Raw genomic sequence first — 26,551 nt, forward strand, 5'->3', positions numbered from 1 at the left:
TTTGGAAAGTCAATTAGGGTGTTCATTGATGATTTCTGCATTTATAGCTCAAAATCATTGCATCTACAAAGGGTAGAAGAAGGTTTAAAGAAGCTCTATGACATGGGAGGTCAACTCAACCCCGACAAATGTCACATAGGTGAGGATGAAGTGATCTTGCTTGGTCACAAGGTTTCCTATAAAGGCATTGAGGTGGATCCTTCAAAGACAAAGGCTCCTATTGAGCTCCCATTACCCAAGAATCTCAAAGAGGTAATCTCATTCATTCAAAATGTGAAGTATATGTCACGCTTTATTCACTTAGCTTCGGAGTTTCTTCATCCTTTGCAAAAGTTGACACAACAAGTAGAATTTGCATGGTCTGATGAGCTTGAAGAGTACTTTTGTAACATTAAAGTCATTTTGTCAGAGCTACCAACACTCATGCCTCCTTGTTGGGAGTACACATTCTTTGTTAGCTCTAGTTTTGGGAAAGAAACAATTGGTGCGGCTTTGCTACAACAAGATCCCCACAGTACCAGAATGCGACCCATCTACTTTGCTAGTAGGGTTATGAATGCTTTAGAGAGAGGCTACACAGAGGCAGAACTCATGATGCTTTCTCTCATGTTTGCGGTGAGAAATTTTAGATCCTAATTGCTACCAAAACCTTTTGTAATTCTCACTGCAGAAAATTTATTTCCTTGGGTGTCATCTCAAATGAATCTTAGCACCAGGATCTCAAAGTGGATTATGGAGTTGCAAGAGTTTCAATACTCTTTCAAAGTAGAAGATAGTGTGCGTGCACAATTGGCAGGGATCCTTACTTATAGGGTACATGAGAAGGAGATTAAGGTGCCTGAAGTAAAGACCCTACCATTGCCACCACCTAAAAGTATTTCTAATGCTTTTACCTTGTTCTTTGATGGAGCTTTTCGACGAGCCACAGGAAAAGCAGGGGGAGGGCTAGTATTGCTCAACCCAAGGGGAGAGGTGGTCATGAAAGAGAAGGTCAATCTACCAGGTTCAACTAGCAACAATGAAGCAGAATATGACACACTACTCATGGTTTAAAGATATGCATTGGCCAAGGTATACAACGTCTCATGGTAAAAGGGGATGCACTTCTCATTGTGAAGAAAATTTTAGGCATTTGGTCATGCAAGAATGAAAGCCCAAGGACAAAAGTTCATGCCATTCGTAGGATGTTTAATCAGTTTGAAGAAGTGCAACTATATTATATTCCTAGGAAACAAAATGAAGATGCTGATTTACTTGCACAACAAGAAGTTACATGTGTTGAGAAAGAAGTGCAGGTCATCATGGTGGTAGCAACTGTCAAGCAACTGAGATACCAGGGATTGGAGTCATTAACTCCCATTATTAGCTACATTTTGGAGGGTGAGTTTCCACAAGACTTCACGAAGGCTCAGAAGAGGAGACTCATGAAAAAGGCAAGCGCGTATCTCTTCTTAGAAGGATCCTCTATCAAAGAGGGAAGGATCAAGTGTGCAGAAGAGTACCTACTATTGAGGAAATCCCAGCCATTCTAAAAGGTTTGCATGAGGAAGCGTGTGGTGGTCATTTTGCACAGGAACTCACTGCAAAAAAGATTTTTCTTGCCGGATATGTTTGGCCAAGCTTGCACATTGATGTTCAACATTGGTGTAAAAGCTGCCACAATTGTCAGATTAATGGAAACAAGCGTCTGTTACATGGTCCACGTCAGCCCTTGCAAATGGTCCGTTTAAAAAATGGGGCATTGATGCTATGGGTCCATTGCCCAGGACTAAAAATGGAAAATTGTATATCTTGGTGGCCATAGACTACATGACTAGGTGGGTAGAAGCTCAAAGTATGGCAAGAGTGAATGAGAAGACAGTTAGCAAGTTTGTGTACACTCACATTTGTTGCAGATTTGGCACACCTTTGGAGATTGTTTCTGATAATGGTCCAGGGTTTAGAAAGGGCTTGCTGAATTTTTAAAGATCACATGCTCCCCGAATTTGAAAAGGTGATACAAACAAAAGTTGTAGCTCGTGAGATGAAATTTCACCTCAAATTTTTTCATATTTTTTTGAGCTACGAGCTGTGAGCTATGATTTTATTGGTGGACCCCAGTTTGCCCATGCTATGCAGCCACACTCCCACTTCCACTTTATCATTTTCCTCTTTCACACACACTCCTCCCTCTCCTTCCCACTCCCAAACCTGCAACTCCCATGTGCTAATTCACCCTCTTCACCATTGCCACTTCTCTCACACCTCCATAGCCTTCATCCTCCATTTCTACACCCTAGGTGTCCCCCTTTCTCTCTACATATATGTCCATATTACCATACTCTCTTCAGCTTTGTAAAGAACTTCAAAAAATTAGCAAAAATCCAAGGATAACCTCTGCAAATGAAGGCTTTATCATGAATTTTCCAAGGTTTGAAGATAACGTAGCTTCATCGACACGCGTTACTTCGCCATGCTGACCGCTTCTACCGGTGCTGTAAAGAGGTGAATGTCAACTTCTCCAAAGCTTCAACCTCTCTTTACAAGCTCATCCCTTCTCTAACTTTTCTCACCATTTGGTGAATGATTTTGTAAATATTTTTTAGTGATAATTACTAATTACTAACCACTAACCTTATTGTAAAATGCACCCTCTACTAGAGTAGGCACTCCCAAATTATTCACTCAATCCTCTCTCCTTTCATCCTCAATAATTCTCTTCCCTTGAGCCCACATCCATGTGACTCAAAGGACAAGAGAGACCCACCCTCATTAAAAAAATTAAAAAAATGTATAATCTTTTATTCCTTCAAATAAACTTGATTAGGCCTAATCCAAATCGGGACTTCTAAAACCTATAAATAGAGCCCTTCTCTCCCTTGTAAATCATCACATGATCACACTACACCACACCATTCTCAACACATAACACACTACTCTTCAAACCTAGTTGTGTAGTGTGTGTGCATCGTGAGTGCTCTATTCCATCATTACACATAGGTGCATGAAGAAGCTTGAAGTTAGTTATGCCATCTAGAGGAGTGGATTGTATGCCATACTCTTCACCACACTTGTAGCCTACTCTTGTGCATAAATAAGATTTATAGTTTTGGGTGCAATTGTATGCTGCAACTACGACTCTTCTCTCCAAATTGACTTGATAAGTTGGCTAATCAGGTGGTTGAAGGTATATTGTCCTTGAAGTTTGTTGTGCCATTTCATGCTTGGTGGTTTGAGGGCTTGTTGAATTGTTTGCCTAAAAGGTCAATTGTAAGAGGGTGCTCGGTGAGAGGGCTCCTGTGACCCTAAGACAATTTGTGTATTGGCAACAAGGTCAAGTTTTGTGTTGTCTCTCTATTTCTCATCAAGCTTTGTGTGCATCTAGTCTTTAAGGCTAAGACTGAGTTGCTCAAGTTGATTTGTGCTCTTTACCTCTCTCTGGCGTGGTGAATGTTTGTGTTTGGTGTGTGTGGCTATCTTACATTCCTCTCTCTTTGTGCGTTTGAGTACAAGGAGATATCACGTGTGTCCTAGTTTGCATCTACAACTAGGTTGTGCCCCTTTTCTTGTTTGGTTTCTGGCTGTGGGTTGTTGTTGTCTCTGATTGTGCTTGCCCCAGCCCCAATTGAGCAGCACAGGAGCCTCGAAGGGTGTTTAGAGGCCGCTGTTCTTATTGCCTGCCCCGGACCGCCTCACTGTTTTCCATTGCTCATCAGTTTGAATTATAGACAAGGGAATTTCAGCTGTATCTGCTAGTTGAGGAAGTCTTTGTTGTTGTGAGATTTGTTTTCGCTTTAAAATCCTGAATTTGGCCTCCTCGTGCGCTTGAGCTTTTGTTTCCTTTGCTTTGTTTTTGCGCTCCTTCGCAGTGTGTAGTTTGGCAAGCATCTCTGTGGTGAGTGGTATGTTGTATTTCTTTAGTCTGCAATCCAGTTAGGCATTTCCTCTCCCTCTAATGTCGCAAGTTTAATGGCATCGCTAGATGATATGTCATGAATCACATAGGGTCCATTTCCTCGCTTTTTGAGTTTTCGGGAATGTTGTTTCAGGGTATACATTAAGACGTAATCCCCAGTAGCAAATTCCTTGCTGATAACATGTTGATCAAAGAATGATTTCATGTTTTGTTTTTGCGCGTAGATTATGCAACGGCTCTCAATCTAGTTTCATCCAGTTTTTCCAGGACATCCACCTGATTGGATAATTCATGGCCCGTCCATTCTAATTGTTTAGCGACTCGAAGCGTGGGAATAAGGAATTCAAGTGGCAAAATCGCTTTAATTCCATAAAACATGTTAAACGGAGTCGTTCTGATTGACGTTTTGTAAGCTGCTCTATATGCCCATAAAGCTGAATGCATCTTTTGATCCCAGTCAGCTCTCGATTCGCCGACAATTTTGGTGAGAATTGTGACCAAAATTTTATTCGTACTTTCTGCTTGGCCGTTCTCTTGTGGGTGATAGGGAGCGGATTTCCTGTGAATTACCATGAATTCATCCAATAGGAATTAGATCCCCTCATTGATGAAGTGAGTTCCTCTATCGCTCACTAGCTCAATTGGTAAGCCATATCTGGTGAAAATGTTCTCATACAAAAACTGTGCTGTCGTTTTTGCATCATTTTTGGTTGTCGCTTTGGCTTCCATCCATTTTGTTATGTAATCTGTTGCCACAATAATGTATTGAGCGTGCGTTTTATATCCCAGAGGCGTATTGGTCCTACAAAATCTATTCTCCATTTCGCAAATACTCTTGCCCCCATCATTGGCCTCAAGGGCATATCATCTCGTGCTCTAGGAATTTTTTTTTTCTGGCACAATCGTCACATCGTTTCACAAACTCTTCAGCGTCCATGAATAGTGTAGGCCACCATATGCCTCAAATAAGAATTTCCTTGGCCGTTTTGTCAGCTGAGAAATGTCCACCAGCTTGTCCACCGTGTGCTTGCTCTAAGATAAGAATGTATTCCTCTTCAGTTGCGCACATTCTCAATTGATTGTCTTTTTCCCTCTTGTAAAGAGTGTCCTTAATCAGTACATAGTTTTCTGCCTCTTTCATGATCGTTTTGATTCGTGATCTACTCATCCCCTCAGGCAGTATCCTAGTGGTGAGGTATTCAACAATGTAGTTACTCCATCGGGGTGCTACAAATAATCTGAATAGAGTCGCCTGCTCTATTGGCTTTTGAAGCGTGCATTTAGCACAAGATTTGACATGCATATGAACACTATGTCGCATTTTCGGCCAATACACACCCATTCTCATCAATCTCTGATACATCTGTGCATGTCCATTGTAATTCCTTTGCTGACTATCGGGTCATTGAATGTGACAAGACAACCATCTACCATTGCAGCATCCAGATCATTGGTAATGTTGACGGACACGCTATACAAACAGGGATCGGATCAAATCCTTAGGCTTTGTGTTGAATCGAGTGAACGGGAATTGTACCTAAACCAAGCTCATGTACAAACAACGGGGATTCACATCCTCGCTCCATCTTGGAACCATTTCTATGTTGAAAAGATATGCATTTGGCAAATCATCATCAACTCCTACAAGGTTTTCTCCATGCATCATTCTAGATAAATGATCCGCTCTTTGGTGTGTAGTTCTTCTTGACTACTACCGTGAAGTCAAACTCAAGCAGTATGATGAACCATCGAACAATTCTCCCGGTACTGCAAGGTTTGTTTACTAAGTATAGCAGTGCTTGGTGATCAACGAAGAATACAAATTTATTGGAAAGTAAGTAGTCTCTAAAATTTTTCACCGCATAGACCATACCCAATCCCTCCCTCTCAGTTGTCGTGTAATTCTTCTCTGCATTGTTCAGTTGTCTACTGGAGTAACTTATCAGAAAATCCATGTTGTTCTCTCTAGGTTGTGCAAGTATGCATCCTATTGCATACGCTGATGCATCTACGTGGATGTGAAATATCTTTTCCCAATCCAGAGCCTTCAAAATTGGAGCAGAAATTAATCTCTGCTTGAACGTTTGAAAAGCTTTCTCGCACTCATCCGTCCACTCAAATTTAGTTATCAGTGCATAAAGTGGTTTTGCAATTATAGCGTATGAGTAGATAAATCTGCGATAATATCCACAATGGCCCATAAATGCCTGTACCTCTTTCACCTTTACTGGTCGTGGTAGATCAACAATGACGCTGATCTTCTCCATGTCTGTCGAAATACCGTTTTTGGACACTATATGTCCCAATATTTTGCCCTGTATTACCATGAAGACACATTTCTCTGGATTCAGGAAAATCCGATACAGTCTGCATTTTTCGAACACCTTGGTCAAGTGCTCTATGTGCTCCAATCTTACAAGAGAGTGAACGCACATGTCATCCATGTAAATTTCTAAGAACTGTCTTAGATATTCTTTAAAATCATGACCCATCAGCCTCTGAAATGTGGCTGGTGCATTCGTTAAGCCAAAAGCCATTACCTAGAATGCAAAAATACCCCATTCAGTTGCGAAATCCATTTTGTGATGATCCTCTAGCTTTATTGCGAGTTGGTTGTAACCCGAAAAGCCATCTAAGAAGCTATAAGCCTCTTTGCTTGCCACCCTTTCTATTACATGATCAGTAATGGGTAGGGGATAGTTGTCTCGAATCATAGCAGCATTTACTTTCTTGAGATTGATGCACACTCTTAACTTTTCGTTTTTCTTCGGGACCACCACAATCGGTGAAACCCAATCGGTGTGCTCAATTTCGTAAATAAACTCTGCTTCCTTAAGTTTATCTATCTCTTCCTTGATCTTTTTCTCAAACGTTTCATTGTAAGTATAGGGACGTTGTCTGCTGGGTTTGGCGTCATTCTTAAGGGGTATTGTGTGTTGACAGATACTTGGATCCACACCCTTAAGATCTTTGTATGACCATGCAAACACATCTCTATACTGTTTAAGAGTAGCTACCAAAAGCTTTTCCTCTTCTTCAGTAAGATCCGTGGCAATATATGCAGGTTTTGGATCTTCTCCTGGCTCTGCTAGATCTATTCGTTTGGCTTTTTCAGGGCCGTCGTACGATGTACCCGGTTCCTTCAATTCCCTCATTTGGTTGTTGCACTATGATTTTCCTATCTTGTATGGTATACTTCTTATAATGGGACGGTGCATCCATCTTGTCCAAATTCGTGTCCTCATTTGTTTCAAAGTCGGTCGTCCATATGTCTTTGAGGGTTCGCTTGAGCTTATTGTACTCCGTTTTCCTCTTTGTTTTGGTCATTCCAGACCCTGTTTTCCCCTCTTCTTGTGACTTAGTTGTTTGCTTTTCGTGTCTATTCTTTTTGTTGTTTTTACACGGTTTAGTTTTGATAAACCGGCCAGTGACCTCGTCTTTGACACAATCATCAGCTTTGACAAGCTTTAGATATCCCGTTCTGTCATTGACAAGAGGCATCGGATTATGCTTATTAGCCCTCAATTTTCTCATTCTCTTGGATTTATACCGCTCCTGTCGATTAGGTTTTTGGTTAGGAAACTCGTAAAACCTGTCCTGCCTCGACCTGTATTTCCTATTCGTCTCTGATGCACTTGATCTTTCATCATTAGCCTCTATCAGTTGGATTTCATCGTCCGGTGATGGAAGGTCACAGCTTAGTGAATCTGTGAATTCCTCCTCTGTTCGATTCCTATCGTTCACTACATATATCTCATCAATGATTCTTTTACACTCGGTCTCACGTGGAGGTTCTTCTTGTTCCTCGCTCTCCAATCCTGACTCAAGGATGACGCTAGCCATTTGCAACGTTACTAGGTCGTATCCTTCTTCGTCACAAAATTTTGTAGGTGTGCACTCGTTAACACATACGTCCAAGGTTGAAAATATTTGAGTCCACCCGAATGGCTCAAATAAATGTTCCGAGCAGGGTTTTCGAAAATAAGCCTCGTCTTCTACGGATCCTTCCAAAACGTATTCCTCCTTGATTATCTCTCCACAATCAGATGCTCCACACATCCACACATGCGCTTTCGTTTGCATCCATGCAGGTATTTCTTTTTCATTTATAGTGGTTGAATTAAATTCTTGCACTGGTGTTTTTGCAACGTCTCTATAGCTGTGATCCTTCATGTTGATTTTCGTTATTAGCTCTTCGTGCCTTAGGTAGATTTGGTCATAACCCCAATCTTGTATCATTTTGAGTTGACGCATAATGGTCGTCCCAAAATAATGTCAAAGTTGTTCGTTTTTCCGAAATCCACCACAGCAAAGGTGTGCTCATAGTTAATTCCACACGAAGTTACAACTATTTGGTCCAGGATTCCCAATGGTCTCTCTACATACCCATCTGCAAGTTGCAGTTTCATCCTCGTTTTCTTGAGAGCTGGACGGCCCCATTTCTCCCAGATTTGCTTTGTAGCAATCGCCACTCCCGCTCCATTTTCTAGGATAGCTATCGTTTTTATATCCTGATATTCCACAGATAAGGTTGTATTACCCTCCTCACCTTCACAGTAATCTCTGACCTTGTTTATGGGCACTGGTTGGGCTTTGGGTTGACCTTCCCGTTTGTTTTCTTCTCCCGTAGGGTTTGTCGGGAGAGGAATCTTTACTCCCTTGTGCTCCAAATGTTTCCCCATGTCTTCCCATAAGTGTGGTCTAACTCTCAAGAGTTCGGACAACGTGATTGTGCAAGTTATAGGTGTCGACAACATCTCTTGAAGACTTTTCGAGTCAACCATATGTGGAATAGTTCTCATCTGGGATGGAACTAACCTTATCTCCGATTGTGCCTCATGTTCACCTATGAATGAAGGCAGTGTTTTCAAGGATTGGGCTTTGCTTTCCACCGAAACCTCCGTTCCTGCATCCCCATACAACGATTGTATATCGATTGGATAAAATCCGTTATCCAGGTTAATCTCAAGAATTGGAGCAGACTGTAACGTCGCGCTTCCGTTCTTTCTGTTTCTAATGGTTTCCTATAAGTGTTGTGGCCATTGTTCTTCAACTTCTGGAATTGGCATTATCGTCATTGACTTAGCGTCATCAGTCGTGTTTGGCACCACGCGATGATCCAGTGACACTATCGTTTCAGGCCTGGGTTCGTTTACTTGTTTTGGTTCATCGATTTTTAGTTTTTCTCGCTCTTTGTGAATCAACACTTCTTGTTCCGGGGTTCTAGCCATCTTAGGTTCCATTAATGCCTGGGATGTTTCAATGAGGTGTTTACACATTTCCAAACGCTTCGTTTCCACTTCTGGTTGAGGATACGTTAACCATCTCTGCTCTAAAGTTTGATTTGTTTTAAGCTTTGCTTCATACGCTTGTAATAGAGCATCTAACGGCTCTAGCACCTTGTCAACCAAGACTGATCCTCCTGAGGATGCTTTCCTGGGCTTGTTATTAACCTCAGCAGTTTTACTCTCTCTCTCTTGTTTGAGTTGCTCCTTTGTTTCATGCAACTCTTTTTGCATGGCAATTTGGCTGTTCAATCTTCTTCTTTTCATCCTGTCTCGTTCGCCTTCCAGGATTTTCGCTCGGTTCTCACAGATAAACTCTCATTTTCTCTGGGTATAGGCAACTCGACCTTTTCCTCCACGGACTCGTTTTTCCTTAAGTCCTTGGCTTGGTCTCTGGTTATCGCATTGATCTGGATCATGGGATCGATTTTCGATCTGTTGCTTGCACTTGGTATCACCCCCACAATATTCATAGTCGCTTTTCCCTTGTTGTCAGGATTTTTTGGGCAATCTGGCAATATGTGATTCGCACCACATCGGTCACAAAACCCAAAAATTTTCACTCTTTCGCCTTTGAATGGACAGTTATGCTCCCAATGATCCGTACTTCCACAGCTATAGCATTGTCCAATTGGTGGTTGATTTTGAGGAGGTGGTCCCATAGGTTGTCCTGCTCTATTAGGATATCCTCTTGGTTTGTAATTCTGGTTCGCAATGAACATTAACGTTCTTTCGTCTACCAAATATTGATCTCTCGAAGGTTGTGCTACATATGTTGGTGGTGCCATACCCTCATTATTTCCCCATGATTGATAGGCTTCGTCTGCGTATATTTGTGATTCAGGTTCTGTTGCGTAAGGCTCATTCGGTTCCTCATAATAAGAAACTTGAAGTGTACTATTTGTTCCTGGTGATGCTTCACAAGGTTGAGCATATCTAATCATGGCCCTATTTTCCTGTGGTAATGGAGGTTGTTGACCCAACACAGGTTGAGGTCTGTCTGCTCCTGCTACCAGATTCATATTTGGTCCAACTTGATATCTTGGAGGAGGTGGTTGGGATGGTCCCGCTGGAGGCCCATATGGTCTTTCCTTCACATAGTTTTTGTTATAAAAACACTCTTCCGTGCTATGATTCGTCCATTTTTGTTCTATGGTGCACCATTTCAGTACTCGTCCATTTGCAACTGGTGCTTTCGGCTGTTGTGGGCACCATGGCGTCGGATGATCCCCCCCACATGTGTCACACTTCCTCGTCTAAGACTGTCTCAACATCGGATTTGGTCTCATATGTTGCTGCATTCTCTTCGTTACCTTCTCTATCAATTGATGATCTGTTGGCATCAAGGATGCCTGGGCATCTTTCTTGGTAGAGGGCTCGCTTTTAATCGATGAAGAGCCACTGGTTACTAAATCAGTATCCTCCGACACTTCCCCATATGCTTTGCAGTTATCGACAAGATATAACGCTTCCCTTGTAACCTGTTGAAACGTGCTACAGGCTTTCAAGTGAAGGTCCTTTTTCAAGGTTTCATTCCTAAGTCCTTCAACAAAGAGCACAGACAATCTCTCGTCCTGCGGTAATTCTCTCCTCGGGCACCTCTCAATGTATTGCTTGAATCTCAAGGTCGCTTCCTTCACTTTTTCATTCTCCCTTTGTTTAAAAGCGTATATATGCGATACAGTATTATGATTTATACCCCGTTTTGAGAATTCTTCCACGAACTCGCGCAATACATGTTCAATATTCGGACAAGTTCAGGGTTTAAAGGTTGAAACCATGTTAAGGCCGTCCCTTCCAATGTCAGTCCAAATCCCTCGTATTGAGTATGGAAATCAGTGATCTGTTCTGCTCTTAAGACTTTCTTGAAGAGCGATACGTGGGCATATGGATCCCCCGATCCGCTATACTTCTTCGGCATGCACTTCGCCACTTGGGATGGCCTGATCCGCGTCTATGGTCTGCGGTCAATCTTATTGCTCCCGTGTCTCGAATTAATCGTTTTCGTGCATCATGGAGGTCGTAGGTTGCTCTCGTTGGCTCCCCCGCCCCAAATCTACTACTAGGTGGCAAATGTGATGGGGTGGCTGCAAATGTCGGACCTACAGTCATATGTGTAGAGATAGGAAGTGCACTACCTCGATTCGTAGATTCTCTGGAATGTAATGTTCCCATGGGGCTTGGCATCGAATAATGAGGTCGACTGAAAGAATCAGCTACATGAGTCCTCCATCCACCTGTTGTCAACGGTTCTGGCATGACAGTTGTAGGTGCTGGTCTTAGTGGGCTTGAAGTGACATAATACCGATGAAGCGGTCCCCCAAAGTACGTATATCCTTCTAATTCTTTTTTATCGATTGCTGCATATCATCTTCCATACTTGTCGTATGCTGCAATTTTCGTTTCCGCTCCCTCTGTGTAGGTGAAGACATAAAGTCTTTTCCGCTCAATCATCTCCCCGACGTAGGGTTCCTCACATCTATAATAGAGATCTTGCTCTCCATTATTATACTTGTATAACCCCAAGTAGACATGATCCGTGTTGATTCTCAACGTTTCGTTTTCTTGCCTTAATCTCGCATTAGGCAAGCTCATTGTTGGTGCCTTTTCCTCATGTTCCTCGTCTATTTTGGCTTTTGTGCCCATCAATCCCCACTTGTCTACAATGTTAGGATTCATGACTACCAAGTACATGATACCCTCGTCATCTAGGTACCTGTCACAGCTATAGCTCACAAGCACTAAGTCCCTGAACTCACTTGGTCTATCTTCTATTTTCACACAGTAACGGTCCATACCATCTTTGTATATCTTGACACCTTGCTTGTTGTCATATTGATACTTGATGAACAATAGCTTTAGTGTGGCCGAGGGGTCTAATGGTCCTGCTACCATGTTTTCTCTTCCGTTTAGTTTTATTTGTCCCAAGTGTTCTGTGAAATACTCGGAAGATCTCTCTGAAGAAGTATCGGAGATGCCTTCTTCAAGGATCGGCTCTAACGGTCATACTATCCCTTGGTTTACACTCTCCTCTGTTGATGAAACACTCGTTTGATCCGCTAAATTTGGGTGTCTGGTGTTGATTTGTTTTCTCGATCTCAAAAACATGAAGAAAGTGGGATTTACTGACTGAATCCAAACCTCTTACCTGGAGATGGAAAGATCTTCCAATTCCCGCAAGTGCATGGGTTGTTACTTGATCGGTCTCTGCAAATGAATACACTGGATGGCTATGAGATCACTGTATCATTCCAACTGTTAGCAGATTCAACACTTCAAAATGATCTCAACACGATTTTGCTTGCAGATTATTGATAGTATGTCCAAATTGAGTTTTGACAACTCCTGGTATCTTAAATAGTCTAGGTCTATGAACAGGTCAGAAATGAGCTAAATCTGGGCCAGAGGTACACCGATCGCGATCGTACTTCTGAGCCCAAATCAGATGAAACTTCACCAGTTTGTTCACTAGGCTATTTTAAGACTACCTGCCAGAAACTTTTGTATTTGGACTCAAAAAAGTCAAGTTTTTACCAATTCTTGGTTGGAAGTGTCTGTTTTCCCAAATTTATCAGTTTGACTTGATTTTGATGTTTGATTTGGGATTTGAGAGATACCTGGGATTGTCCTATGTACGCCTATCCCTCTGTACGATTCCTTCCCAGTTCTGATGTGTTTTGGTCTACTGAAGTCAATTTCTAAGCCAGTTTAGCAGTTTTTGACTTGGATCTGTATTCAGATGGTTTTACAGGTATTTTGAGGTTTCTGGCTCTAGGTCCTTTAGACTTTTATGTTTGTATACATCGGGGGATCCCACAGATGAAATCTGGTCCAAATCTGGCACTTAGGTACACCAATCGCGATCGTACTTCTGAGCCCAAATCAGACCAAATTTGGCATGCTTGTAGACACTGATGTTTTAAGGCTATCCCCAAAGTCGTTTTTCATTTGGATCACCAAAAGTCGAGATTTTGCACCTTCTGGGTCTGTCAGGCTCGTTTTACCCAAGTGGCCTGATTTACTTGATTTTTGATGTTTTTGGGTGTGGTTGCTTTAGACAAAGTTGTTTAGAATCTTATCAAGAAGGCACATGTCAAATCTTGTACAATTATGACACTGAGGTACACCGATCGCGATCGTAGTACCTGGGCCAAATCTGATGAAATTTTGTCTGCTCCCTCTGACAAGTGTTTCCTAGTGTTTTGTGCTACCACTTTGGGATTTGAATCAATATCAATCCTGTTTGGTCAGATTTTTAGAATTTCAGAGTCTTATGGCTTTTTTGGCCAAAGTTATGGTTTTCTGGTTTCTCGGCTCTGACTTTTGCCCCAAATCTGACTGGAATGTGATTTACTTATCCTACTCCTAAGTACAGAAATGAAAAGACATAAGAAAATGAATCAAACAAAACAAACACGATGGATTTCAGGTGAGATTTCATTACTCAATCGAATTAGAGAAATTGAAGAGTAAAAATGCTTTAACACACTCACTCATAGCTCCCTAAATCTCCTAAGAGAGGATCTAGCCGGTCCACTGGCTCTAGACTCCACTAAGCTCTAAACCCTTGTCTAGCAGCCTAACTGAGGTGTAAAATGGATTTGTGGATTGATCTTTTTTAAGGAGTCTAACTGCGCACTCGGTCACTCATCACCTAAAAGGTGCATTCCCCGGCAACGGCGCCAATGTTCTCGGGTCGCCGCGACGGACGTCCATAGCATAGCTCTCAAGCATCAACATATTTATCAATACAGGGGAAGCGACTCGGATGAGGCATGGAAACTCACTAGGGTGTCAATCCTAATGAAGTGAACTCGAAGAGATGCAACTACTAACTCTACAAGTAAATCAAACGCATTACCGCCAAGCAATCTGCCTATGTCCTCCTACACCATTCTTCAGTCATCATGCCCGTTTACCATGCAAATCATATCGGAATCGCACGAAACTTGAAGGAAAGATACAGGGGATTATCAGGAAAATATCCTATCACTATCACAGCATTCTGGAGAGGTACAACGATCGCGATTGTTCGTCCCAAAGTCATTAAAAACAGCAAAACAGGTGATCCTAATGGGTCGTTTTAGGGTCCCTAAAGCCCCTCTTAGGGTCAAAACAACATAAAACACGCATATAGACACTCAAAACAACGATTTAAGGCCTCAAAATCGTAGTTGAAAACCTACACCAAATCTTGAATGATTACACTTGAATGAAAGACCAAGATGAGAGGAACATATTGCAATAATCAAATCTGAATTTGGATTACCGTAGCCGCAATGGTGAAGATTACAAGTTTGAACAAGAAGGAGCTCTCAAACGTACGCTGTCTTCTCAGTTCTCCATTCAAAAGATTATCCTCAAACTTACAAAAAATGACCTTTATAGATTAGGTCTTTACAAAATGGCTTATCCGGCCATAAGCTCCCAAACTTCTAACTGGCTCTCTAATATACAATTGCTCCCATAAGAATAATCATACATCCTTTGACAAATTCCTAGCTTAGAGATGCTTCTTTACAAAGAAATTTTACAATGGTTTCTCAGAAAAATATGATCCTTCTGGAAACGGCTGCTTGTTGCTTCGTCCGCCAAACACTTGGTTTGCCGCTACTGTAGATATGGCCGTTGTGGTCTCTGTGGATGGGAGTGTCGTGTCCGATGTGGCCATAATCTTTTTCTCTTTTGATTGCCATTTGTAGCTTTGATTTGGAGGCGTTTGTAGGTTTATGGCCTCTTTTTTGGTCATTATTGCTGTTCTTTTGATCGGCACCCACATAGATCGGTTTGCCGATGTCGGATTTAGTGATTGTCTGGCTGTTGTTGTTGCTTGTATTGAAGGGAGTTCCTGTAGCGTCGCTTTGGGGATCCAAATGCGTGTCTCATGTAGCTGGCAATTGAGCATGTCTTTCGGTATCTATATCTGTTTTATGACCCTGTTTGGTGTTTGTTTAACATTGTTTTTTGGAGGTCGTCTTCTATTGCATTGTGGTTTGTAGGCTCGTTCACTTCCATCCTTCCGTACCCATACCTATTGTTTGTGTATTACTGACCTTGATCTATTCATTGTCGCCTGTGGTGTCTTAGTTTTTGATTTAATATGGTGAGCAGTTTCCTGGTTATCGTTCATTGGTATCTTTTGCTGGTTAAGTGGCACCCATCCTTTTTGCTCTTTATCAAGTGATTGTGGCACCATTATCTGGTTCTTCCGGGTTGTCTGAGCAAAGTCTACCACCTGGTGTTCTTGTGCTTGTTGAATTTTGACCGTATTCGAACTCCAATCTATCCGCACATTATACTCTTTCTGCCATGGTTGTCCCAACAACATTGGATGTAGTGTGCTCGCATCCTCAATCACATAAAACTTGTGGGGATACACATATTGATGTATTTGTGCGATATCGTCCAACCCAACATGCTTAATGAATGTGATGTACTGCTTTCCAGCGCTTGTTGAGTAGGATGGAGTTGTTCTTCAGGCTAGAGCTATTTATATAATTTGCAAGAAAACAGATTTGCTTGAGCTCCTGAATCAAGCAATGCCGTCAAGTCAACTTTGTTGCTACCCGCCTTGACTACAATTATTGGATCCACTGTGTCTTCATTAAAATTCGTTAATCGAATAGCATTTATTCGCAACGATGATCCAATTTGTTGTTGTGGTCGTAGAAGCCTTCTTTTTGCAATGCGTTCTTTTGCTTCTGCTTGTGCTTCTTCTCTTACCCTCTGTTTCTCCTTTGTCCGTTGTTTTTCCTGATCGATTTGTTAAAGCATATCTTGTGTTAGTGATAAATGATACTTTTTTAACTTACACCCACTAATCCAATTTGGCATTTCTTCACCTTCCAATGTCGCAAGTTTGACGGCTCCACTTTGTGATAAGTCACTAATCACAAAGGGTCCCATCCCTCGCTTTTTAAGTTTTTTGGCATGTTGCTTCAAAGTGTAAACAAGTACATAATCACCTATTTTAAAATCTTTCGTGCACACATGCTTGTCAAAAAATTCCTTTTGTCTTCTCTTTTGAGCATAGATCGAAGCTACAGCTCTCAGTCGAAGTTCATCTAGCTTTTCAAGATCATCTATTCTTGAAGAGAGTTCATGGCTTGTCCATTCTAAGCGTTTCGCCACTCGTAGAGTTGGAATCAAAAACTCTATGGATAATATAGCGTTTAAATCAAACACCATGTTATACGGTGTTGTTCCAATCGATGTTTTATAAGCTACCTTGTATGCCCATAGTGTTGAGTGTAATTGTTGATCCTAGTCTGCCCTTGATTCTGATACAATTTTAGTCAAAACAGTGCATAGGGTTTTATTTGTGGCCTCAGCTTGTCCATTTGCTTGTGGATGATATGGAGCATATTTTTTATGTATGACCATGAATTCCTCTAGCAGATATTCAACGACTTCATTAAGAAAATGTGTTCCTCGATCACTGACAATTTCTATTGGTAATCCGTATCTTACAAAGACATTCTCATACAAAAATTGTGTAGTGGTCCTTGCATTTGCTTTTTGTGTTGCTTTGACTTCAACCGATTTTGTGAGATAGATCGTAGCCACGATGATATATTGGGTATGGGTGCGATACGCAGGGGGTGAAATAGGCCCCACAAAATCAATTCCCCATTTTGCAAATGTCCGTGCTCCCATCATTGGCCGTAGTGGCATCTCATCTCTTTTTATCGGCACTTTAGTACGCGGACATGCGTCACAACGCTTTACAAATTTCTCAGCATCCATGTGCAATGTAGGCCACCATATCCCCGCGGTTAAGAAAATTTTTATCGTCTTATCACCTGGAAAATGACCTCCACTTATTCCTCCATGTGCGTGTTCTAGAATCAGCAGGTATTCACTTTCACTTGCCCAGATTCTAAGTTTGTCCTTTCCTTGCTTGTAGAGTTGATTTTCAATTAAATTAAAGTCTCGAGCCTCCAACTCTATAGCCCTTTGTCGTTCTTTTGTTATGTTTTCAGCAAATGTCCTTGTTGTTAAGAAATCGATGATATATTGAATCCATGGAGGTGCAATGGTTACCTGAAACAATGTCGCGTGATCCACCGGTCGTTTGGCACTACATATAATACATTTGTTAACATAAGCATGTGTGCCAGCATACATAGTTGGCTAATATATCCCTAAGTGTTTCCATCTTTGGTGTGTTTTCATTGTTGAACAATGAAATGCACAGTCTTGGATGTGTGCTTCCTCAAGATAACACTCGAATTCCTATGGATTTATGCATAATCGTAGAATTTTGTCCGAGCCTAGGTGGTATAGTCGTCCCACAATCAATTGAAAGTTTTTTGTTTGTCAAAATGTTTGTTGTTTGGATCCCTTTTCAAATCTACCTCCAAAGGAAAGAATGCTAACAATTTTCTTAGACCATTTGGGTATCATTTTACTATTGAAAAGATAAGCATTAGGTATGTCATCATCGACTCCTTCAGGAGCTTCCCCGTTTTGTAGCCTTGAAAGATGATCCGCTCGTAGATGCATTTTACCTTTTTTTACTACCACTATGAATTCAAACTCTAGCAATATAATAAACCAGCGTACAATTCTCCCAGTATTGCATGGTTTATTTACTAGATATAGAAGAGCTTGGTGATCTGTGAAGAACACAAATTTGTTTGCAAGGAGATAATGCCGAAATTTCTTTACAGCATATATCATTCCTAGTCCCTCTCTTTCAGAGGTGGTATAGTTCTTTTCTGCACTATTTAGCTGTTGGCTCGCATAACAAACTGGGAAATCCATTGATGTTTCTCCAGGTTGAGCCAAAATACTCCCAATTGCGTATGCAGAGGCATCAATGTGAACATGGAATATCTTTTCCCAATCTGGTGCTTTAAGTATAGGTGCTGATACAAGGGTTTTCTTAAGCTTTTTGAATGAAGTTTCACACTCCTCAGTCCAGTCGAAACTGACTATTAAGCGCTATAGTGGTCGTGCAATGGCCATATACATATATATGAATCTTCGATAATATCCGCAGTGTCCCATGAAATATTGTACTTGTTTAGCATTAGTAGGCTTGGGCAAGTCTGCTATGACTCTAATTTTGTCTAGGTCAGTGGTTATGCCATGAGACAGTATGTCCTAAGATGCGGCCCTGTCTTACCATAAAAATGCACTTTTCAGGGTTGAGATAGATTCGATATGTTCAGCACTTTTCAAATACCTTTTGCAAATGGTCAATGTGTTCTTCCCGAATAAGAGAGTGGACACAGAGATCATCCATATATATTTCTAAGAATATTCTTAAGTATTCTTTGAATGCATGAGTCATTAACCTTTGGAAGGTGGCTGGGGCATTGGTTAGGCCAAAAGGCATAACTCTATAAGCATATATTCCCCATTTTGTGGCAAATGCGGTTTTGTGTCGATCCTCTATTGCAATTGCCAATTGGTTGTACCCCAAAAACCCATCCAGAAATGAATAGGCCTGTTTTCCCGCTACCCTCTCAAGCACATGTTCTGTGATTGGCAAGGGATAATTATCCCTTATTGTTGCTGCATTTACCTTTTTGAGGTTCACACACACAATCAACTTTCCATTCTTTTTGGGGGCAACCACAATGGGTGACACCCAATCTGTATGCTTGATTTCATAGATGAATTCGGCATCCTTCAACTTGTCAATCTCTTCTTTGATTCGTTTAGAGAATGTATCATTATATGTGTAAGGACGCTGTTTGCTTGGTTTGGCATCTGATTTTAATGGAATTGTATGTTGGCATATCGATGGATCAACTCCCTTGAGGTCTTTGTAAGACCATGCAAACACATCTTTATACTTCTTGCGAAGCTGTGTTAGCATTTCTTCTTCTTCAGGCCCTAAATCAGTTGCTATATAGACAGAGGCTGAAGCTCTTCACCTGGCGCAGCAAGGTCAATTTGTTTTGCATTTTCCGGCCCATCGTAAGATTCTTGGTTTATTCTTTCCCTTATTGGTGGTGTCATTATGATTTTTCTATCTTGGATGGTGAATTTTCGATAGTGAGACGGTACGTCCATGTCTTTTTTTTTTGAATCTTCCTTACCTTCACTTTCTACCTCAGTAGTCCATACCTCTCATAACGTCCGTTTAAGTTCTTTGTATTTCCTTTTATGCTCCATTTTGGTCCACTCTGGATCTTTTGTCTTTTCACGTTTTGATTGTTGAGCTTTTTTTGAATTTGTTTACGTTTTAGTTTTACGTGCTTGTTTTATGTCCTCATGTGTCCTTATCCCTTGAAATCTTGAGAATCTCCCTGATATTCTGTCTTTTACACAATCCTCTGCCTTGACTAGAATTAGATAGTGCGTTTTGTCTTTTATCCTGGGCATCGGGTTTTCTCTAATCTTGTTTTCTGCTCTTTTTTTTCTATAGCGTTCCTGGCCTTTAGGGTGTTGATTTGCAAAATCATAAAACTTGATATCTGTGGTTGTTTCCCTACTTTTGCTTGAGCTGTCTGAACACTCGTTATCTGCATCGTTACTTAATTCTAGATGCTCAGAGGAGTCATAAAACTCTTCTTATTGTGGTGAGTCTACATTCTCATCTCCTGCTGGTACAAGGTTTACCATGTAATAGGGTAGCACATCATAGCCGTCCTTATCACAAAATTTTGTCGTTGGACTATCTGTAATGGCACAGACGCCCAACGTTGCTAGTATGTGTTCCCATTCCCTAGGTTCTAATGCATCTTCGGGAAAAGGTTCCAAAATATAATCCTTGTCTTCAATAGCTCTTTCTAAGATGCATTCCTCTCTTTTCAAGCTCCCACAATGTGAAGCTCCACACATCCATAGCTCTTTTTTCTGCCCTAACCATGCTGGGAGTTTGGACTCTGCCAACGTAGCCGAATCAAACTCTTTCATTGGTGTTTAGTTCACATCTTTGTAACTATGGTCTTTTAGGTATATTTTTGGTTGTTGTCTCTCCACACCTAAGGTATATGTGGTCATAACCCCAATCCTGTACCATCTTTAATTGTCTCATGAACGGTCTTCCCAAGATGATCTCGTAATTGTTCTTTTTTCCAGAATCAACTATTGCAAATGTATGCTCATACTCGATTCCGCAAGAGGTGACAATTACTTTTTCTAAAAGTCCTAGAGGCTTTTCCATGAACCCATCTGCCAGTTGTAATTTCATTATGGTTGCTCTCAAAGCCGGTTTTCCCCATTTTTTCCAGATTTCTTTGGTGGCGATAGCGACTCCCACTCCATTGTCGAGAATAGCCTTGGATACTACTCCCTGGAATTCTACTGGTAATGTGGTATTTCCATCTTCTCCCTCACAATATTCTCCAACCTTGTTTAAAGGTACAGGCCTAGTGTTCAGTTGAGGCTTGTCCAATTCTATGATCCCTTCTTGAATCCTTGAGGTAGGGTTCTTTACTCCAAATTTTTCTAAGCATTTGCCTACGGTGGTCCACATGTTTGGTCGTAACCTCAGGAGTTCGGCTAACGTGATTGTGCATGCCATAGGGGTGGACAATAACTCAATCAACCCTTGTGAATCCATTACTCTGTTGGGAGAAAGTCTTTGAGATGGTATTGCTCTCACTTCAGACTTAGCTTCATACTCCCCTAGGTAAGAGGGTAGAGTTTTTAGCGAGTCAGGTTGGCTGTCCCCCGAGCTAATTGACCCCTGGTCCCCCCCTTGTGAATGCATATAAAAGTTCATTTGTGATCTTGTCTCAAATTCTTCAATGGGAGGTAAGATCTCATTTTATCTTTCTCAGCGCGATTTAGTTGGTAGTTTACCCCATTAGATTCGTTTGCTTCTCGGATTTGCTTCCATAGGTCATCTAGACTATCACACTCTTTATCCATCCCCGCAGATGTTTTGGGTTGGAAACCATCAAATGTCTCATCTGTTGTATTTGACACTATGATAGGTTTCCGCTTAGACTCTGAGGCAGTCGTGAGTCCTTCCTTTGTGTCTGCTTGTTTCTCTATAGTTGGTGTGATAGGGGTTGGAGCTGGCACCTCGTACCAACTTGCAGGTTTACTAGGTGGGTTTTCTATCAAGGATTGGGCTATTTCAATCATCTTTGACACATTTCCAACCTCTATTTTTCTAGTTCCGCATATGGATAAGTCATCCATCTTTGCTCTTGGTTTTGGTTGTTTTTGAGTCTGGCTTCGTATGCTTTTAGAAGTGCGTCAAGCTGCTCATTTACTTTTTCTACCAGGACTGATCCTCTTGATCCTGCACTTTTGGGTTCCACTATTTTCTTGGGCCCTATGGTTGCAACAGTGTGTGAACTTAAACTAGTTAGATTCTCTAATCGCTCCAATCTATCCTTTGTGTGTTTTAGCTCCTCGGATAGAGCCGTTTGCTCTCGTTCCTTCCTGGCTTTCATATGAGCCTTTCTAGCTTTCCAAGTGCTTCATTGATTTTTCATTTCTGCACTAGGGGCATCGGTCTTTGGATCTTCGATTATGGGTTTGTTTGTCCTTCTTTGAACTCGTGCCCATGTGACTACCTGAATAGGTATTACTGTTTCATTTTCTGACCCCCCACTGGATGGCACTGCTTCCAGCATGTTTAAAGTAGTTTTTGATCCTTTGCTCGGGTTCTCAGGGCATTCAGGAATCAAGTGAGTAATTCCACATTCGGTGCAATACGCATTAGGGGCATCGGTCTTTGGATCTTCAATTATGGGTTTGTTTGTCCTTCTTTGAACTTGTGCCCATGTGACTACCTGAATAGGTATTACTGTTTCATTTTCTGACCCCCCACTGGATGGCACTTCTTCCAGCATCTTTAAAGTAGTTTTTGATCCTTTGCTCAGGTTCTCAGGGCATTCAGGAATCAAGTGAGTAATTCCACATTCGGTGCAATACGCATTGAATCTAATGATTTCATTGTGAGAACAGTCCCTTAGCCAGTGATCTCCACCACACTTGTAGCAAGGTCCCTCAGGCTGTTGAGGTGCTCCTTGAGCTCCTCTCTCTTGGTAAGCATGCCTCTGCCCGCCCATGCCTCCGTTGGCTATGAACAACAGTGTTCGTTCATCCAAGCTGTATCTTCCTTCTCCTACATCTTGGGCAGCTGTTGGTGGTCCCGTACTTCCAATCATGCTCCAAGGTTCTTGCATCTTAGGTTCCTCAGGTGGATAATAGACAGGATTTTCTGCATACCCATTGGGATCTTCGTAATATGCATGCATGGGTACCAAAGCCTTTTCTTGTGGTTCCTTTACCGTCGGTGCATACCTTATGCTAATCGGTCTTACACCTGGTAGGGGTGGTTGTTGCCCCAATACTGGTTGTGGTCTTTCAACTCCTACAGGTCCTGGTAGGTTACCAGCTTGATACCTAGGCATCGGTGGGATTTGAGGAGATGCTACTTGAGCTTGGGGAGCATAAGGTCGCTCTCTCACATATCCGTTGTTATAATAACATTCCTCCGTCACATGGTTTGTCCATTTTTGTTCAATTGCACACCACTTTGGCTGCTTAGCCTGAGGCTTGGCATACATATTAATTCTTTTTAGCACTTCTTCCACCAACTGCTCCTGGCTTATAGCTACTTCTCCTTTTTGTGCTAACTTAGTGGACTTGCTTCCACTTTGTTGTGAGCATGAATCGTCATCAAGATCCTTGAATTCACCCTCCTTGTAGACCGCACAATTGTCTACAAGGTAAAGAGCTTCCTTAGTTAACTCATTTAATGTTGTGCTTCTCTTCATATGTAAGTCCTCTGGATATCTGCGTTTCTCAATCCTTGAATAAATATAAGCATAAGTCGGGACTAGGTTGGTAGTTCTTCCACAGGGCAGAACTTCACATATCTCTTTAGTCGTAGGCCTGCCTTTCGCACAGATTCCCCTTCCTTCTGTTTGAATTTATGGATTTGTGAGACTGTATTATGAGCTATCTCCCTTTGTGATAATTCCTCAATAAACTCGTCAAAAACCTCCTCCATAAACTCAAAATCTCTACGTTCCACAAAATCAAACCAAGTGGTTGCATCCTCTTCTAGGGTAAGTCCAAACCCTGCAAATTAAGTAGGAAAATCCAAAACTTCTTCAGCTCTAATTACATGCACGAAGGCTGCTACATGATCCCTAGGATCTTTGTTTCCCGAGTATTTCTTGTTTACCCATTTTTGCACCTGAGAAGGTCTAATTCTACGATGGTCTACAAATCTCATCATTGGTTCTCGTCGTCCTCTTCGATATGCCACTTTTGGCCTTCGGCAGTGGGAGGGTTCCTCTCCCAGAGGTGCTCTTAAGCCATAATTTCTGACGGTTCTTGCAAGAGGTGGTTCATCTTTCCGAACTCGTTCTCTTTGTTCTCGTTCTATGGGTTGTCTTCCAGGCTCTGTTGACTCTTGAGTTTTTGGCTTACTCTTGCCTTCATACTGTGAATAGAGTGGTGGTTCTTGTAGATCTCTTAGCCCTCTTGTGGCTGGATAACCAACTCTATTTAGGTCTTGTTCAGATGTCGCATTTTGTTGAAGCCATGCGTGCAATGATGGTTGGTTTGCCTGCTGGTTTTGGTAGTTGAAAGTTTGCTGTCGGTTAGAATGTGATGTTGCATCGTACTCTTCTAAAAATGGATTTCTAGACTTGCTAGGGGTATAGGTGGACCTTGGTACTTCTTCGGGGGCATATGTTGATGTTTCTGGACCTGTTGCCTTTTCTACCTCCTCTGGGAGAATTCGTTTGTATTCTCGCCCATACCTATCAACAAAAATGATATCCTTCCCCATAGCAATTTCATAAGAGAACAAGTAAAGAACCTTGTCTTTGCTTAATTCATTTGGGTAGGGTTCTTTGCATCGAAAATAAGAGACTACTTCTTCGCTCTCATGCTTGTAAATTCCCACATTCTCATTATAGGTAGAGACCCTGGTTGTTTTTTTATCATACATAAAAAGAGCTCCAGGTCGATCAATTTTAGGAGGCGGCTCTTGAGTTTCTGAGGCCATTTTTCCTTTTGCCACATTATCTCCATACCTGTTGTAATCCTCAGGGTTCCTAACTATCAGATAGTGGTTCCCCCTTTCATCTTGGAATCTATCTCCATCATCATGGACTTGAATTATCTCTTGTCTCTGAGAAGGCCGTTCCTCTATACAAATACAATTGCATCCCCTATAGGCAGAATAAACTAGGGCTCCACGAGAGTTTGTTCCTTCTAAGAAGATTATAGTGAACTTGGCCTTGTTCAAAGGGTTTTGGGAGGTACTTCCTCCTAGCATTGGTCCTTCATCGGAGAAGCCTCCTGGCTGTTGACTAGCCATCATGAAGAAGGATTTGTCTGATGAAGTGTCAGTATCACTACCTTCCTCAAAGATTGGGGCTAATGGATCTAGCCTTGCTTGAGTTACACTCTCCTCAGTGGTGGATACTAAGCTATCCTGATCACATGCCACTTTTTGGTCTCTTGGAATGTGTCTTCTTGATCTTAAATTCATCAAACTTAGCAATGCAATTTATCACAAATCCAACCACTCACCTGGCAAGGGATCAGTTTCTGCACAACTTCTTGCTTTGCTGAATTATACCTCTACACAAGCGTTTAATTTTGGCAATCGAATCAAAGAATTGAACCGCTAGAGGTGGTCTTAGTAATGATTGGTATAACTGGAGTGTTAATCCCAACCACTACTGTACTCTATACACTTCTGATGTTCTTGATTAGGTCCACTAATCTTGAGCTGTACACCGCCTACGTGTTTGTCACTCTAGAGGTAACGTCTTAATTCTCGTCTTTTCTCTGTGAATAGGTCAAACAAAGTCCAATTTCACTTCTGAAAGAAGTTTTGGAACCCTTAAGTCAAATAGAACCTCCTTGTATGTCCACAATATAATATTGTCCTAAAAATGATCCTGTAGACATCCTACACGTAGAATGTCTAGTTGCTATGTTTCAGATAAAATTTGCACTGTAGCTTTCCCTTGATGTGCTGAGCTCACAATTGTTCTCATTTTTTGGTTTGGACACCTATAAGCTAGTCAACTGATCAGAAATCTGTTCCAAAAGCCTAATGTCCGTTTTGATGAATTCACCAGTCAAATCAACTCTAAATTGGACCAACCTTGACTAGGAGGTTTGTCTAAGGCTATATGAGAGCCTGGTATATCTTCAATATAATTTTTTCCTTTTAATCATGCATAAGACATCCTACGCGTAGGATGTCTTTTGCATTAGAATTTAACCCAACTTGGCCCATAGCTTTTCCTTGATGTGCTGATCACCCTGGTGTGTTTAGATTTGTGTTTGAATGTCAAAAGACCCCAAACTTAGCTATTTTGGCATTTTTTCCATCAAAAAGTGTGCCTAAACCCCAATTTTCTCACCCAATTGAGATGAAGCCTTTCACATGCACTCAATAAATCATGTAGATCATGCACATGAAGACATCCTATGGTTTTGGTCTCAAAATTATGAATTTGGGTAGGATGTCTGGCAATTCCTATCTTTTGGCCACAATCTGTCAAGATATGGTCAATCTTCCACTTTCCAAGTGAAAATAGGGTAAAACCTACCTTCTAAACACTCTGGTCAACTCAGATTCTCAAAATTCTTTCCAGATCACCTTGTAGACATCCTACGTGTAGGATGTCTACTGTCTTAGAATTTAATTTTTTTTCTGCCACCAATGGACTTCCCTTTGCTCTGTAGACCGCTCAGCAATAATCACAGAAACTTTTGGACTTCAATTCAGCTTCAAAACACAATTTACCATCTTTTATATTTCTTCAATGAGCCTAACAACAACAAATATAACATGCATGAAGTGCTCCATATTATAAATCATGATGTCCTACTTACCCTACTCCTACTCATCATGTGAGATGGTGATTTTGGTGCCTCGGTTGCTTCTTGGCCTCGCACGGACTCTCAAGCTATCTTCTCACCTCATCTATCACTCCAACTCCTACTCTCCACACCACAACCTAACTCCTATCTAACACTACCTAAGACACACGATCCAGGCCAGCCATATGCTCCCTAGATTCCTCCTAAGACCTAGAGAGTCCACCACCCTCTGATCCTCTCTAAATGTAAAATAAGACTTTGGCAAGCCAGAGAATCCCTATCCTCAAGGACTAGTCTCGGTCACCTACCTAGGGTTTTCGTCCCCGGCAGCGGCACCAATGTTGGCGGGTACGCCGCGATGGATGTCAGCAGAGCGAGAACTCACCTAACAAGAATTGTCAGCTAAGGACGAAGCTCGACCTGCAGGCGTGTGGAAGCAAGCATAGGGTGTCAACCTACGCTCGACCGAATATTGACTACTTCCTACAGAGGTCTCTACCCAATGTCTAAGTTACAACCTACTATTGTGCACAGGAGGAGATTTCCTATAACGCTTCCAAGAGCCATATACCCATTAGATGTTCTCGAAATG

Source organism: Adiantum capillus-veneris, chromosome 27, assembly GCF_014529385.1.
Source record: "Adiantum capillus-veneris isolate H3 chromosome 27, ASM1452938v2, whole genome shotgun sequence".
In the NCBI taxonomy this organism is placed as follows: Eukaryota; Viridiplantae; Streptophyta; class Polypodiopsida; order Polypodiales; family Pteridaceae; genus Adiantum; species Adiantum capillus-veneris.